Genomic DNA, 16765 nt, shown 5'->3' with positions numbered 1-16765 from the left:
TGACCATATAGAAGTAGGGGGATTGGATAGTGGTACAGCAGTAAAATGCAACATTCTGTACAGGTGAACGACATGGGAAGGTCCCAAGTTCACATTCAGAGACCTCACACCAGGCACTATGTGCCTGTGATCTGGAGATGGCTGCGACATGGTGTTAAGATCCTGTTGGGGTGCTATCTCTCTGTCTCTCTTGCTCATAGAAGATAGAAATAAATAAACTTAAAAAATAGAATTAGAGGGACCAGCAGATGGAGTAATGGTTACGTCACGGGATTCCCACTTACTTGATGCAGTTGGGTCTCAGATCTGCAGACTTAAAACTCACATTAGGCGCGTGTGCATGCATGCCCCAAATCCTGAGAGGATAATGGAGAAGAAGGAATTGCGGCATGGCCATCTCCCCACCCCCACCCCGGAGTGATTTCTTGTTTTCTGTCTCTCGGTGAGTGCACGCGCCCTACAGTGAAAATCTCTCCAAAAAAAAAAAAAAAAAAGAGAGAGAGAGAGTAGAATAGTGGCTACTGTAGGCTGAGAAGTCTATCTAGAAGCAGGGAAATAAGGAGATTTTAGTTAATAAATATAAAATTACAATTAGGAGGTATAAATTCTAGACCAATAAGGTAACTATATTTAGCAATATTTTTTGTGTACTTCAAGGTTCCTAATACAAAGTAATGGCATATGTTTAAGGTGATGGATATACAAATTATCCTGATTTGATCATAATACATTGTATTCATGCATGGAAATATCACACTGTGCTCCATAATTATATACAATTATTATATCAATTAAAAACTAACTAAATGATTAAACATAAGACTTTATAAGTTTCAAGTGAATTAACTCAATGTCCATAATAACTGAAGAAGATAGGTAAGTTAGATTAGGTTTCCCCAGAAACAGGAACTGAAAAGATTTATGTGTATGTGATTTATTGAAGCAGTGTCCTCTGAACAATCAGTAAGAGAATGAGAAAGGTAAGATGCTAATTCAAGAATGAAGGTTCTGGGGAGGTCTAACTAATCCTGATCTCAGTGGAAATTCTGAAGGGTAAATTGTTGCAAAACTATCCTGCTTTGGAAATTCAGGGCTTTTGTTTTTGTTAAGCAATTGGTGTTGGTTCCAAAGGAGTTTTTAATTAATTTATTTTTAACATTTGTTTACTTATCTTTTTATTTGTTGTGAGTTTTCAAGCCACCCTTCAGGGACTTGAAACATGGTTGAACCATGGTTGGCTATGTAGTTTGTAGGAATACAACACCTTAACTACCACCTATTACCCCTAGGAGTGGTTTTTTTGTTTTGTTTTGTTTTGTTTTGTTTTAATACTGGGAAGAGGTGGAGGGCAGGCCAGGCATAATGTCCAATCATCTCAGTTCTTGGTAGCCTCAAATTTCCGAAGACTGTCCATAAGAAAATATTCAAGTGTGAGCCTTTAAGAAAAGTACTCAAGGGGCCAGTGGATGGATTGGTGGTTCAGGTGCTAGACTTCCCACATGGCCAGGCATGGTTCAAGTCCCAGACCTGGTGGCTTGCTTTCTCACTTCCCCTTTCTCTCTCTCCCTCTGTCTGTCTCTGATCAAATTAAAATAATAATAACAAATAAAATTAAATAAATAAATGATTTTTAAAAGAAGAAAGAAAGAAAAATCACCAGATACCCCAACTTCCAGGGTTAGGGCATCCCCATAAAACCAATAAAAGCAGTCTGGGAGATCTGAACTGGATGTTACTAGCTCGTGATACAATAAGTGTATTGATTCCTTCCTTTTAGAAGTCAGGAACATTGTGGCTCAGAAAAATTATGTGATTTGTCTATCTAAGGGCTCTTAGGTAAAAAAAAAAGTACAGGGTTAGGATGCAAGTCTTGTCAGTCTAGTTGTAGAGCCAAGGACTTAAAATTGACTCCAGGTTTTCAAATTAGCAATGTATTTATAGTTTTAAGTCTGTTCTGATAGTTACTTATGAATTCATGTACATCCTGGGGCATTAAATAAAACCAAAAGTACTGTAGATGTTAGAAAACTCATAAGAAAGTTTTCTTATTAGGTTACTCGAGGCATTTTTTTTTTTTTTAGAAATTCAACTTCATTTAGAAACATGACTTTCTAAGATAATTGTTTAGCATTTCTTCCACCCAAGGGTTTCTTTCTTTAAAAGTTGATTTACCTTCTCAGGGTATGGTTTATATTTTGTTTTATTATTTGAGTCATTTTTCCAGAGAGTTCAAAATTAACCTGTATAGATTTGATTTTCTCCATTCCACAACCAAGAATTTGCCCAGTAAACTTGTTTAAGAAGGGATCCAAAATCAATATGTAATTAAAGCACTCACATGCAAGATTTAAAAATTACCACAGTAGGAAATATGCAATGGGAAATGAGCACTTTAACTTGAGTGATATGTAGTCCTGTCAACAGCAAATAGGATGTGACGTGATGCAGACCCAGATATTACATTGACTACAATAATAAACATTCAAGAATATAGTGTAATGAGCACACAATTATGAGTTTTAATAAGGATATGCTACAGCTAAAGTTGGAAATACTTTTGGGGGTAATGGACCTACATAATTTAAAGATAGGCAGTAAACTGCAGGCAGTAAAATTCAATTACAGTGACTGTAAGATGCATTCAAATATGCTCCCATGAAGCATAAGATTCCCAGCATCATTTTGCCAATAATGCTTCCTACAGTTATGGCTGGCCACACTTTCATTCTGATCATTTAATTTACGAACATTACAGAGGAACAGAATGGTTAGTGCGGATTTTTAAAAAGCCTTAATAGTTTATCATAGTGATGAATCCTATCTTCAGAAAAGCATATGTGGACTTTTCAAAAACAATCACATAGTTTATCAGAAGAGGGTAGTTATCCGCAAGGGTCCTAAATCTCTTATAATAGGAAATGAAAAGAAGGCCATATATCCATGGGAGACGTTGTGTTTATGATAGCCAGAAACAGGAAGATAGACAATGCTAGTCAGTATGTTATTCCCAGAATGACAGGCTGTTTGGTTGGGTATTGTCAGACAAATTCAGAAGGGAAGGAAATTTTTCTCCCAGTGTTTTCTCCAATGAATATATGGCAACATACTGAGATTTTCATTTCATTACTTTAGTAAATATATTTATATTATATTTCTTAGAAGGAGTCATTTATTGCTATACGGTGGGTGTGAGCACTTGTGTTACAAAATGCTAGGATAGCACATCTTTTACAAAGAAAGCGATTGTGTTTAAGAGTCTTTTTCCTGCAAGGAAAATAAAACTGTCCACAATATATGCAAATTGCATGGAAAGTGTTGATCTGAATGAAATGTTCATATCTTTAACTGACAATTATTAGATAGGAAGAAAAAATATATGGCATTACATTTAGTAGATTTACAGGCTATAAAAGGAAAGCATACATTAAGGCTCTGTTTATAAGATAATATAGTGACTATTGAAAAGTTACATATTAGTTGCACTACTTTATTTTGCCTGGAAACACTTATCTAAGTGAGTACAAATATTTTTCTATTGTCTATATGCTCTTATTTTTTAATTTGGTCATTACATAGAAAATAAAGCAAAATGCAAATTTCACATTTTTTCTTCATTATAACCTCTGCCTCCACTCATTAAAATGCTTAAGTCTTATACATGAGATGTCTGTTAGAATCATCTTGTTCTTGGGACCAGCAGTTAGCGTAATGGCTATGTCGCTGGACTCCCATGTAGTCGACCATGGTTTGAATCCCGGACCCGGTGGCTTAAAACTCACGCAGGATGCGTGTGCGTGCGTGCCCAAGATACCGAGAGGAGAATGGAGGAGAAGGGATTGCGGCATGACCATCAACTGGAGGATGATTTCTCGCTTTCTGTCTCTCTCTGTCTGTCTGGCGAGTGCATGTGCCCTATAGCAAAAACCTCTCAAAAAAAAAAAAAACCACAAAAAACAAAGAATCATCTTGTTCTTAGCAGCAGTGATTTCTATCATAGGGTATGGCCAGGAAGCCAAAGGTAAAGCTTTCATTATCTTGGAAAACATACTGAGCTACTATCTTTTTATGTAATTGTAACTGCATATTTATTATTTTTTTTACCAGTCTTTTCTAGATACCTTCAAGTAAAACTAAAAAGTAAACCAAAAGAGCAGGTAAAGAACTTGTGCCTAAGGTTTGCCATAGACTTTTTTTGAGTTCTATTTCATTACAAGCTCATTTCCTGAAATTATTTTTAACTGTATTTCTTCCTTTCATCAGAGATGAGAGAGAGGGAGAGAAGAGAGAGAAAGAAGAACCCTCAACAGGGTCTGATGTCACAATTTTTCCTTCACTTTTCCAGTCAGCCAGGATCACAGGTATGCATACCAGGATCATAGGTATGCATACACACCTGGGATGTCCAGGTTGACCGGAAAACTGAGCCCCAGTCATCCATGTGGCTTCCATCATTGCAGAGGCTACCACTGTACCACAAGGATTGGGTATTTGTTTTTACTGTTTTTTAACATGCATTTGTTTTTAAAGTTTCGTAAGATTTAATTTTTTAAAAATAGTTTTAGGTTTGCAGAAAAAAGTGTGCAGAATGTACCTAGAATTCCAATGTATCTCTTTATACCACACTACAACACACACTTTACTCTATTAATAATATTCTGCATTAATGTGGTACACATTTTATAATTAATAAATCAATACTGATGTATTGTTATTACCTAAAGCCCATAGTTCACACTAGGATTTAATCTAGCTGTTGTACAGTTCTATGAGTTTTAACAAATGCATAATGTCATGAATAGACCATTTTAGTATGATGGAGAATAATTTTGGCATCCTAAAAATAGAAAGGAACATATTTATTGCTCTTTTCTCCCCCTCTCTTTTATACCTAGCAACCACTGATAATTTTACTGCTTCTAAAATTTTTCCTTTTTTAGAATATCACATATTTGGAATATAGAGACTGTAGATTTCACATGGGCTTAGCAATTACATTTTAGGTTCTTTCATGTCTTTCAGTGACTTGGTAGCTAATTTATTTTTAATACTACGTAATATTCCAGTATAGACATACCACAGTTTATGTATTCATTCACTCATCAAAGTTCATCTTGGTTTCTTCAATATTTGGCAATTATGAATAAAGCTGCTGTAAACATGTCTATATAGATTTTGTGTGTATATAAGTTTTCAGTTCATCTAGGTAAACATTTAGGAACATGACAGCTTGGATTGTATGGCAAATCTGCATTTAGATTTGTAAGAAATGTCCATGCTGTCTTCCTAGTGCCTGTAGTAGTTTACGTTACCATCAGTGATGATTCAGTTTCCATTGCTCCACATCCTCATCAGCATTTGATGCTATCAGTATTATGGATTTTGCCATTCTTTTCTTTTTTTTTAAGAGAGATTTTTGCTATAGGCTGTGTGTGCTCACTGGAGACACAAAAAGGCATAGAGAATGTGCAAAATTACCTCTCAAGGGAGATGGTTACACCACAATCTTATCTCCTCCTTTCTCCTCTCAAGATTTTGGACATGCATACATACACCAGTGTGAGTTTCAAGTTACCAGGTCCAGGAATGAAACGCCAATTGGCCATAACCACTGTGCCACCTTCTGGCTCCAGATTTTAGTCATTCTAACAGGTATGTAAGTGGTATGTTATTATTGTAATTTGCAATTCTTTTCATCTGCTTTTTTTTTATCTGTGTATCTTTGGTGAGGTAGTTGTGAAATCCTCTGTACATTTTAAATTTGGGTTGTTTTGTTATTGCTAAACGGCCCTAATCATCTTTGTTCTTAAGGTTTCTGCCATAGGACATGTGCACTTGCCAAAGTCAGGGGGATACAGAGAGGGAAAGTGAGAAATCGACCCCCAGGGGAAATGGCCACACTACAATCTCTTCTTTCTCCTCCTGGGATTTTGGGCTTGCACTCACATGCACCCAGAGTAATTTTCAAACTGCCAGGTCTGGGACTTGAACTGTGGTGAAACATGTGGGGATCCACTGCCTTAACTACTATTTCCACCTGCTGGAAACACATTTTTTATTACAGTTCTTTCTCAGATTTGTGTTCTGTAAATTAAATAAATCTTATCAGTCTAGTACTTGTCTTTCCATTCTCTTAGCAAGCTTTCACACAGAGTTAAGAGTTTTTAGTTTAATGAAGTCCAAATTAACTAACTTTTTCTTTTCTTTTTTTTAACCCTTTCTGTCCCTCAATTTTATTCAAAGTGAAATTAGAGTACTGAATCTCACACTGGAGTACAGAACCCTAAAGCTCTATTTACTGTAGAATATTGAATAGTCATATGGCAAAGAGATGACAAGTTCTTTTAACTACCAAAAATATTACTTTCTGGCTATTTTTTTAAAGAAACAATATAGAAACAGCTCTTTAGTCAGCCATGATCTTTGCTATTTCTTTAGTGATTTATGGACCACGGGATACATTCAAATGAATTATCTTCTTTTTTGATGCAATATATCAAGTACTTATTGCCAAAACGAGGTCTTCTACTATCTCCTAGAATTATTGTAGTTTTGTTTTCTAAAATTAAAAATCTTATACATTTTGATTAATTCTTGTGAAAGGGGTAAGATATTTCTAGATTTATTATTTTTGCATGCCACTTGCTTTAGCACTGTTTTCTCAAGACTCCCTTCTCCTTTGAATTGCCTTTGTTTCTTTGTCAATGATTTACTTGAATATGTTAGTGTAGCTCTATATCCAAGTTCTCTATTCTCTTTCATTGATCTATTTATTTAGTCCTTGGCCAAAATTATTCTGTCTTTCTTACTGTAGGTTTATAGTAAGCCTTGAAGTCTGATAGTATTATTCCTTCAATTCTGTTCTTCAGGATTGTATTGGTTGTTCTGGATCTTTGTCTTTCCATAACAACCTTAGAGTCAGTTTGCCAAGATCAATAAATGAACTCACTGGAATTTTGACTGAGATGCATTGATGCTGTAGATCAAGTTGGTACTGGCACCTTAACAATATTAAATCTTATCTTTTTTCAAATATGTTGTCATATATGACTCAAATCTTTTGTTCCTTTCACCAGGTTTTATAGCTTTTCTCACATAATATCTTTGTCTACTTTTGAGATTGGACTATTTTTGTGGAAAAATTGATATAATTTCTTCATTAATTGGTAGACTTCCCATGATGTTTCCTGTTTTAGAAGTTCGATTATTGATTTAATTTCTTTAATAGATGTAGCTCTATTCAGAAAATCTATTTCTCCATGGATGAGTTCTGGTAGAATGTGTCTGAAGAAACTGGTCCATTTCATGTGAGTTATAAAATTTTGCAATACGATTGTTCATAGTATTCTTATATTATTCTTTTAATGGGCATGGGATCAATAGTGGTAGCTGTTCTTTCATTTCAGGAATTTGTCATTTGTGTGTCTCTCTTTATTTCTTGTTTAGCCTGGCTAGAGGTTTGTCAAGTGATTTTTAAAAAGAACTAGGTTTTTATCTTATTGATTTTTCTGTACTGATTTCAATTTCATTGATATCAACTTTGATTTTTACTACTTCTTTTCTTCTACTTACTTTGAATTTAAATTTTAAAATCTAGTTTACTGTGGTGGAAACTTACATTCTTGATCTTACGTTATTGAAACTTAAATTAGATCTTTATTTTTTCTTATATAAGAAAAATATATAGTCATTGAATGTTACAATCCATCTAAGCATTACTTTTTTGACATTCCACCAGTTTTGATATTATATTATCATTTTAATTTTGTTAAGACTATTTTCAAATTTCTTCCAAAACTTCTTTACCCATTTTATTTAAAATTGTATTGCTTAATTTTCAAATACTTTGCAATTTTCCAGCTGTTACTAATATTTTGATTACTTTCATTGAGTATGAGAACATACTTTAAATGAGTTCTCTTATTCTTCAAATGTATTATGTTCTAGACTGTGGTCTAGCTTAGTGATAATTTCTATTTGAGCTTTCAAAGAATGTTGCAGAAATATTCTAGATATGTCAATTAAATCGTTTGAGTGATGGTGCCATTCTGTTCAACTATACCCTTACTCAATTTTTGCCTGCTTTATCTGTCAATTACTGACAGACATGTGTAGAAGTCTTCAGTATTATAGTAGGTTTGTCTAGACATGTATAGAAGTATTCAGTATTATAGTAGTTTTGTCTATTTTTCTTTGCACTTTTATCAGTTATTGTCATACATATCTCGTATTTCATTTTTAGCTGCATCTACACTGATGATTGATTTGTCCTTAGAAAATTGTCCCCTTTATCGTTATTTAATACCACACTGTATCTCTGACCATTTTCCTTTTCTTTCTGAGCTTCACTTTGTCTGAAACTGTCATAGTTTTCTCATGTTTCTTTTTATTCATATGAGCACATTATATCTTTTTTCATTCCTTACTTTTAATATACCTATGTTTTTATATAGAAAGCACGTTTCTTATAGATAACTAAACTCCTTTTACTCCTAACACTGCAGATTCCAAGTGTGTGGGTTTTGTGTGTGTGTTTTGTGGTTTAGTTTGTTTGTTTTTCTGTGCAGCAACCATCTCTCCACAGTCTGGACATCAATTTGATGTCCTGTGATACAGTGCAATTCTGACACGAACTATTTAGAGTTTGTCAGAATCTATAGTTTTACGGGCTCATTCTCAGAAGGCCACTCTCATTTCATACTCCAGTTACCTCTATTTGCTCCTAAAGTTACAAAATTGTTGTCTGCCTTGGTTACAAATACAGGCTTTCCTCCCCCACCCCCATCCTCACACACATGATTTGATACTTTGCTAGAATGGCTCACAAAACTCGGATAAAAAAAAAAAAGTTTAAACATGTATCTCATTTTATGTGTTCACTTCATTATGCTTCACAGATACTGGTTTTTACCAATTAAAAGTTCGTGACAACCCTGCATCCAGCAGATTTGCTAGAGCCACTGTTTCCAAGTGTGTTCACTTGTGTCTCCATCCCATCTCGGTAATTCTCACAATATTTCAAAGTGTTCACTATTATTATGTATGTTGTGGTTATTAGTGATCACCTATCTCTGATGTTACCATTGTAATTATTTTGGGGACACCGGGAACTGCACTCCTGGAATGACAGACTTAACTGATGGATGTGCTGTGTGTTCTAACTGCTCTGCCAGCCATTCTTTCCATTTCTCTTCCCCTCCTCAAACCTCACTACTATGTGTAACACAATAATATGGAAATTAGACCAATTAGTAATCCTAGAATGGCCTTTAAAGGTTTAAATGAAAGAAAAATTTACATCTCTTTCAGTGTAAATCAAAACCTAGACATGATTCAACTTAAAATTCCGTTTTACCTGGTGAACTAATCATATAATTCTCCATTTAGTCTGTCAGAATAACTAATTATAAAATCCCATCATATTCCAATAATTGTGCTAATGAATTATTTTAATAAGTTCTTCTTGGCCATAATGTATTTTTGTTTAAATAGTTTTCTGTGCTCACTCAAGCTAACATTTTATTCAGATTTATTTTCAATGTGATAAATGGATTTTGTGGATTTTCTTTATTATTATGGGTTGATAGATTATTTATACTAGCTAGAAAAAGACTAGCCAGCTTTCAAGTTTTCATTTGGTTTCTAGAAACACAAGTCAGTTTTTGTTCATTTGTTTTTGCTTTAAGATTGAATTCTTCCTCAGAAAATCTTTTGGTCTTTTGGTAGTAAGTTGTTAACCACCTTTTAAAATTTCAATCAGAGATCAGCTAGTGGAATGGTGGATGAAGTAAATGGATCCCACATGGCCAATTGTGCAATTCAAGTCCTGAACCTGGTGACTTGCAAAACACCCATGTATGTGTGTGTGTGCCCAAAATCTCAAGAGGAGAATGGAGGAGAAGGGATAGCAGCATGGCTGTACCCCTGGGGGTATGAGTTCTCATTTTCTCTCTTTCTCTTTCACATGCCCTGTGGCAAATTAAAAAAAAAAATCAAACTTTTGTAAAAAATAGTGTATCTTATTTTATTAATTTAAAAATATAAATTATCATATTAACTAATAGTTCTATAGTTAGAATTCTGTTATAATTTAAAATATATGTACCCATTTTTTTACTCTCTTTAAATTTTTTATATTGCATATTTCTTTAGTCTCACAGCCTTATGTGGTATAATATTGCTAACTAAATGTTTAAATTACTTTTTATTTGTATATTACCTTTTAAAACTTTAATTAACTATAGTTGTAATACAATTTCTATATTGCTCATTGCAAATACACAGAGATAGATAATACTACATATTATATTTGTTTGTGGATCAGTATTTGAGGTTTTGTATCTTGTAATTGGAGATTATCACTACTTTCTATTTTTCAGTTGATTATACCCACAGGGGAATTATAGGGTGCTAAATTAAAATTTGGTTCCTCATTCTGATTTTAATAATTATTTCTGTGAAATTGGAGGTATCATTAAACATTACTTATCTCTTTTTGTAACTTTAAAGTGAAGACATTGACCTAAAACTTCCTAAATTCTCTTTCTTTTCTGTGATTCTGATATAGAGTATCTTCTAGAGGAAGGAGCAATCCATGGAGTCAAAGAAAACTTGGATGTAAAATGTCATTTTTGTAGTGAGCCCACTCAGCTGTGGCACTCTGGGCTCCTGTAGTGTTCATACGATTCTAATTTTGATTTCTGAAAAGGTGAACATTGAGATTAATTTTAGGATGAGGCTCAGAGGATTCAGTCACATTCACATAACAAGCACGAATCAAGGGCAGAAAAATGGTCTGTGTCCTTATTCTTACATCTGCTGCATTCACTTTGGGGAAAATACATACTAAATGGATTGACAACACTGAAAAGTAGTTAAACAATAGACTAATCAATGCTGAACTAAATTATTATTCTTTTTTTCTCTCAAAATCAACTTAGTTAAAAATAATTGAAGAATAGAATGATACCATAAAGAGCTCCATAGGTTTAATCCCCAGAAAACCCGGTTAAAAATATTTAAGAAAAGCAAACAAATGCACAAACAAAAAACTATAAACTATTTGAAATCTCTGGAAATAATTTCAAAGACATAAAGAAACATGTACTCAAGCCAGCTCCATGACAGTGGTAATGCACTGGATTAAGAGAATCCATATTCCATATGGCAATCTCACTTTGAATCCCCAGTCCTTAATCCCTCATGAGGCTGAAACACGCCAGGAACCTGAGTAAGTGTCCAAGATCTCGTGGACAGGAAACAGGAATCAGGGCATTGTGGCATGACCAAATCCTATGAAAGGGCTCATCTCTCTCTCTCTTTGTCATGTGAGTGTGTATCCATTTCTTTATTCGATATCTTGAATAAAGAAAACAATATTAAAAGAAGAAAGGCAAAGAAAAGGAACAGTTATTCAAAAAAGTATCATAAAATTCAGTAAGAACCATGAGATTGTGTTATTGAACTGAGACTGGCTCTCTCCTTTCCCTGTGCAATCAATGAGATGCAAACTTCAATCTAGACTTACTCAATCAATTACATAGGCTCTGCCTGACCCTAGGTTCCAATTAAAGTTTTTGTTTCTAGAAGGGACAGAATGACAGCTTTTGTCATTATATCTTCACCTACCTGTTGCTGAGGCTAAGTTCCAGGTGAGTATAGCAAAGATGCAAGTTCTGCCTGCTTTTATATTGCCAAAAATACTGGAGCCTCAATCACCCTTGCCCTGCTCATAAATTAGTGCTTCCATTACAAGACAGGAAACCAAGGATTTTGGAGTCTATTCTACTCCACCAAATTCTCAAGTCCTAAGTCAAGAGTATCATTCAAACAGGAGTATGCCATTGGTCTCGTGTTCAGTTCCAGAGCAATGACTCATGAATAGATTTGCCTGCTAGTAGAAGTAGGCTGATCAGCTATTCCTGGAATCTTCCTGAAGGAAATGATTTCCAACAGAGTATAAAAAAGTTCAGGGCTGGGTCTAATGAGCATCACAGAGGTTAAGGTACTGAACCCATATGGCTGATGGTGATTCCAGTGCTGGATCTGGCAGCTTGAAATTCACGTGTACATCTGTGCTAAAAATCTCAGGAGGAGAATGAACGAGAAGGAACTGTGGCATGGTTATCCCTCCTTGGGAGAGATTTTCTCACTTTTCCTCTTTCTGTCTCTTTCTTGTCTCACTGGTGAGCACATGTGCCCTGTAATAAAAGCCTTAAAACATAAACAAATAAAAAGAAAAGTTTGGGGCTAAGATAAATTGAAATAACTATAGTTTGTGGTTTAAAAACAACAACAAAAAACTCAGTACAGATCTATAGACTCATTGGACATAGGAGCTAAACTGTAGGATAGTTGACTTCCCTTAGAGAATCAGGGAAGGTAAGAGCTGAGAAAAACTTGCTTACGGTTCACATACTTCTCAAGCACTGACCTCAGGGACGTTCACATCAAAGAAGCCCAAATTCTATTAGACTGGTTGAAGAAACAATGTATACTCCAGTGCATTGCTGAAAGTAATATATCTATACATCAATTAGCCTACAATTAGTAGAACTTAAAAGTTGGTTGTATTCATGGGAAGATATAGTCAAGGGCTATCCAGGGGGTTGTTGTTTAAGGCAGCTGGATCCCACATGGCTGAACGTGCAGTTTGAGTCCCAGATCTATTAGCTTGAATGACACACTAGGTACGTGGGTATGTGTGTTTGCCCAAAATTCCCCAAAATGGGAGAAATGCAGGGGATGGCGTTGTGCCATGACCATGCTCGCTGGAGGATGCTTTCTTTTCTCTGTCTCTCACTCTGTTGCGATGATGTGCACATTCATCCTCTAGCAAATTGAAAAAGAGATACAGACACTCAAAAAGGAGCCTGGCAAAACCACTATCTTTCTAAGTAAACCACAGCAATGCCTTTTGGTGAACTTCATGAGTAGCAACATCAGGGACTTAGCACTGTATATAGGGGTGGGAGGATTGGGCAGTGGAAGGGTAGATCACTAGAATTATCTAGACAGATTAAGTTACTAAAAACATAAACAAATATTAGTAAGTCCTTGGGGACAGGTATTTCTAATATAGGGTTGCAACATTATATTTAACATCTAAAATATTTTTCCCAATTAAATAAACTAAAAAAAATATGCAAAGAAACAGGAAAATATGGCTTACATCTGGAAATAAAGCATACAAAATTAAAACTTTTTGTAAGAGAAACCAGATGCTGGCTAATAGAAAAGTAAAATTTCTAAGTTGCCATTGGATTATAAAATACTCTGTATTGCCAAAGTAATATTGCACAAGAAGAGTAGATAGAGGGATCTCACTCCCTGAATCCAAAATATATTACAAACCTGTGATAATCAAAACAGCATGGTATTGGCACAAAAACAGGCATGCAGAACAATGGAACAGAATAGAAACCCCAGAAATAAACCCCCAAACATAGAGCCAGCTGATTTTTTGACAAAGGACAAAGAAATTATGGAGGCGGAGTGGCCATGCCCTCTGGCAGGGGGAGGGGGTGGATAATTTCTTACTTTCTGTCTCTCTGTTTCTATGGTGAGCACATGTGCTCTATAGAAAAAAAATCTCTCTTAAAAAATATTTTGTAGATTATTTGGGTAGAATTTACATTTTGATTATATTAATTCTCTCAATCCAGGAATATGGGATGTCTTTCCATTTTTTGTGTCATTCTCCATTTCTCTTCTTAATTTTTTATAATTTTACTTGTAGAGGTCTTCGAATTATTTGGTTAGATTTATCCCTAGATATTTTATTTATTTTGTGGCTACTGTAAATGGAATGGCTTTCTTTAATTCTACCTCAGTCTGTTCACTGTTGGTGTATAGAAATGCTATAGATTTTTGTATACTGATTATGTATCCTGCCACTTTACTGTATTCCTTTATTACTTCTATGAGGTTATTTGTGTGTGTGTGTGTGTGTGTGTGTGTGTGTGTGTGTGTAATCTTTTGGGTTTTCTATGTATGTAATTGTGTCATCTGCAAACAAAGATAATTTAAATTCTTCTTGCCCTATTTGAATGCCTTTTATTTTAGTGTCTTGTCTGATTCCATTGGCTAGGACTGGGCATGTTCTTATTCTTTGGGTAACCACCAAGGAGTGGGATTATTGGGTCATACAATAACTAGATTTTTAAAAATCAGGCAATAACAAATGTTAATGAAAGTATAGAAAAATCAGAATTCTCATATAGCACTGTGTGAAATGTAAAATAACAAATTATTTTTGAAAAACAAAGTTTTACAAATAATAAATATAGAGGTACCATATGACCCAGCAATTCTACTTGTAGGTATATTTCCAAAAGAAATGAAAACATATATCCATCCAAAAACTTTTACGCAAATGTTTGTAACAGCATTTTTCATGTATTATTAATTTTTCCAAAAGATAAAAATAACCCAATGTTCATCCAAAAAAATGTGGTATATTTCTATGATGGAATATTATAAATATGCAAAAAGAATTAACTACTGATACATAGCACAGTACAAATGCACAAATTAACCTTGAAAAAATTATGCTAAGTGAAAGAAGCCAGCCAGACCACAGTGGCAGAAGACAACTATATTCTACAATTCCATTAATATGAAATACCCAGAACAGATATTTCTCACTATGCAGATAGAAAGGAGATTGATTATTCAGGGCTGGAATAGCAATGGGGAGATAGGGAACTGATAGAGATCATTGGTACAGCATTTTTTTGAAGTGATGAACTGGTCTAAAATTGACTGTGGTGATGGTGACAAATACATGTGAATATACTAATACAAACATATGTGAATGTCCACTAAATTGTACATTTTAAATGAGAGAATTAAATGTCAGGTGGATTATAAAAAAATGAATACATGATGGAAAAATAACCTAGCACATCTTTACAATTTGAAAACTTGTATTTGTATCCAAATTTGTTGAGAGAACTAGAAAGACGTGAAATAAATTATAAATCAGTTAGTAAATTAAGTAATTAGTAAATTATAGTTGAATTAGTAAATTAAATTAATGAGTGGCATGGGGTTACTATTAGCGTTCATAATAGATTATTAGAAAATAATTTGCTAGGAAGCAGCAAAAGTTAAAACTAAGTAAAATTAGAGCTCACCACGAAAGAGGGATACAAAAATTTAAGTGGATTGATTGTGCAGAATTACACTGTTTAGTGAAAAGAGTATTTAGAGTCAGAAGTGTGAGATTATATCAGAAGCTTCCACTCTTAAAGCCAAGGCGATCTGATTCAAATTGATTTTTTAACCCACTATTCCGATTCTGTGAAAGGAGTTAACAAATAATAAACTATAAAACACCCAATATAACCATAGTATACACGGCATGTCGGCACCCGATGACAAACTGAGATAGTGAGGTACAGAAGCATGGGGAGCAGCTGTGGATACTAGAGACAGTGTGGGAGGAAGGTGGACAATGGGGAGGGGTGAGGAAATCAAGGAAGAAAAACAAGCAGAACATTTAACAGGCACAAAAATGAAAAACTATCTATTGACAATAATGCATATGGTAATGTCTTTGAATGGACTGATAATGCAGTGTATTCATGGTGGGAAGATTCATATTAGCAGTGAAGATGTAGTGACTAAATTGTGAAAAATAAAGAAAATGCATTAAAAAATCAAAACAAAACATAAAAACTTGTATTGCAGGACACTCTGGGCCTTACGAATGAGTCTGTGGAGGAGACACTGTTTGCTTACCTTATCTCATCTTTGCCCCTGGCTTTGCATGACCCATGTAGCCAAAGTACCTGTGAGTGGAGAGGAAGACCCACAGCAAACTAAGGACTCCACTAAATCAACCTCTTGGGTACACGCGTCTGAAGTTTTGAGCCGGGGACTGGCTCCTAGTAAGATTACCACATCTGTATCCAACTTGCTCTTTTCCCTGGCAATGACTTATACCAGATATTTTCCAAGTGTGGCAAAGTTGTAAAGGTTACCGTAAGGAAAGATGAAGGTACTAGGAAGAGTAAAGGGTTGCGTTTATATTATTTTTGGGTAAACACTCTGCCCAAAACTGTACCAAGGCAATAAATGACAAGCAGTTATTTGGTAGAGAGATTAAAGCCAGCATTGCTATTGACAGTAAAAGAGCAGCCGAGTTCACACAAAGGTGGAAATATTTTTATAAATCTAAATGTTGGGAATGTGGGGAAAGTGGACACTGAAGTTATGCCTGTTCTAAAAATATGCTTGGAAAAGAACTTCCAAAGGAGAAAAGAAAAAAGAAAAAAAAAAATCGTGTGCCAGAATTCCTGAGGGAATAGAAAAAAATGAAGATGAGGAGGAAGATCCTGCTCTTGACAGTCTCAGTCAGGCCGTACCATTCCAGCAAGCCAAAATGCAAATCCTGTTCAGTCTCTCAACATCAGATGATTCAAGATGCCCCAGAATAAAGACAAACACATATTTCAGTGATGAAGAAGAACTTAGTGATTAAGATTGTTTTATTATATAAATATTAAAATAATCTTTAAGTATAAAAATCAGTTGAGGACTAAAGATTACTTTTAGAATTTGAGCATAAAGGGCTAGGTGGCCCTTGCTAGGTGGCATGGTACTTACGGAAGTTGGATTCTACACGACTGACTGTGTGGTTCTAGTCCTGGACCCACCAGCTTGAAGAACGCACAAGCACATGCGTGTAAGTGCCCAAAATCCAGAGAAGAAAATGGAGAAGGGATTACAACATGGTCATCCCTCCTGGGGGATGATTTCTCAC

General features: G+C 34.9%; 1 pseudogene; it reads left to right on the top strand.

Moving 5' to 3' along the window:
* The first annotated feature begins 15769 nt into the window (after positions 1–15769).
* Positions 15770–16483, top strand: LOC102481674 (zinc finger CCHC-type and RNA-binding motif-containing protein 1 pseudogene; annotated as a pseudogene).
* The last annotated feature ends 282 nt before the right edge of the window (positions 16484–16765 follow it).

The sequence above is a fragment of the Tupaia chinensis genome, unplaced genomic scaffold (genome assembly GCF_000334495.1).
Source record: "Tupaia chinensis unplaced genomic scaffold, TupChi_1.0 Scaffold000316_1, whole genome shotgun sequence".
NCBI classification, from domain to species: domain Eukaryota; kingdom Metazoa; phylum Chordata; class Mammalia; order Scandentia; family Tupaiidae; genus Tupaia; species Tupaia belangeri.
This window is presented reverse-complemented; position numbering and strand designations above follow the sequence as displayed.